Raw genomic sequence first — 1534 nt, 5'->3', positions numbered from 1 at the left:
ACACACACACACACACACACACACACACACACATATTTATATAATGTTTTTTTTCCCAGTAAGATGTTTTCAAATTTTTTCCACTCGAAATATGCTTTTTTTTAAAAAGAAATTTAATATTTATATCGCAGTGAAAAAACAATTGCAATGATGTTAGCATTGATGCCTTTCAAACAAATAAATGTGACATAGTTATTTCACAAATGCATAAGAAAATGTGAAATCTAGCTGCGAAATGATAATATCAAGTCATTAAGGAAATTATTCAACTGAATGCACTGACCTTCGTGGATACTCTTTCAATGTTTTCATCGTTTTCGTGAAGTCTTGAGAAATGTTGCTGCTTCGTTGAAACACGAAGTCAGAATGAACTCACTGGAGAAGAAAGACAACTCTTCCAAATATTTAGATTACAAGTATGAGTTGTTTCCCTTTCAGAAAGGTGGCTTGAAAAATTAAACTTATTTTTGATTCAGTTTTTGTACCTTATTGAAGGCGCATGGATTAGTGGTTAGGGTATTCGGGTCACGAACCTCAAGTTGTGAGTTCGATTCATAGTGGTGTGTTTTGTCCTTGAGCCAGTTACTTTATTTCATGTTGTTCCAGTCGACAAGGCAAAAATAATTTGTATCTGTTATTCAAAAGCCAGCCTTATCACATTCTGTGTTACGCTGAATGTCTCTGAGAACTACATTAAGAGTATCGCCTATCTCGTATATTAATTTCACGAATTGATCGGATCAACTGGAACACTTGTCGTCGTAACCTATGGAGTACCAATTATATGCCTTCACCTATGTCTTTGAATGTTGTGTAATGATCGAAAGTGTACGATCGTGAATACAAGAGACCAAAAATGGGGCTCCTTGAAAGAATATCTGGAGTAACGTTACTTGACAGGTTTCATAACATGGAAATCTGGGAGTCTCCCTAGGTTGAGTCGCTACTTCTCCGTATTAAGAGATCACAGCTCCGGTGGTGCGGGCATGTGATTAAAATGTGGGGAAAGACAAGCCAAAGGACAGGAGACCCACAGATAGATAGTATCCATTGTCTTAGTTGGTCATGCTTGGGAATCCAGTTGGAAAGTGTAACGAGGGTTGCTTCTGATAGGTCCTATAGAGGAGGTACTTGAGTACTCTACATTCAATTCCCTCTCAGGAATGGTGGACGGAAAAGACGAATAGTTTATTCTCCTTAAAATGCTTTTTTAGACACTTGATCTGAGGACGTATGATAAAATTGAAACGAATTACATCGTGAAAAATGGTATTAATATTTTAACCGTATACAGTACTATTAAATACTGAATGGTATACGGTAAATACCATTGTAGGTCATCTATCTATAGCTTCAATTTGATTAATGTTATGTGAGTGAAATTTGTTAGACAAAAACCATGATGAAATGTGTCGTATAAAACACACGCACGCACATGCATGCGCGCGTGTATATGCTAATATGCTATATAATTAACAAATAATATAAATGATCACAAATTATATATATATATATATATATATATATATATATA

This window comes from Octopus bimaculoides, chromosome 21 (assembly GCF_001194135.2).
Source record: "Octopus bimaculoides isolate UCB-OBI-ISO-001 chromosome 21, ASM119413v2, whole genome shotgun sequence".
NCBI lineage: Eukaryota > Metazoa > Mollusca > Cephalopoda > Octopoda > Octopodidae > Octopus > Octopus bimaculoides.
The sequence above is the reverse complement of the archived record's forward strand: the minus strand, read 5'-3'. Positions refer to the sequence as shown.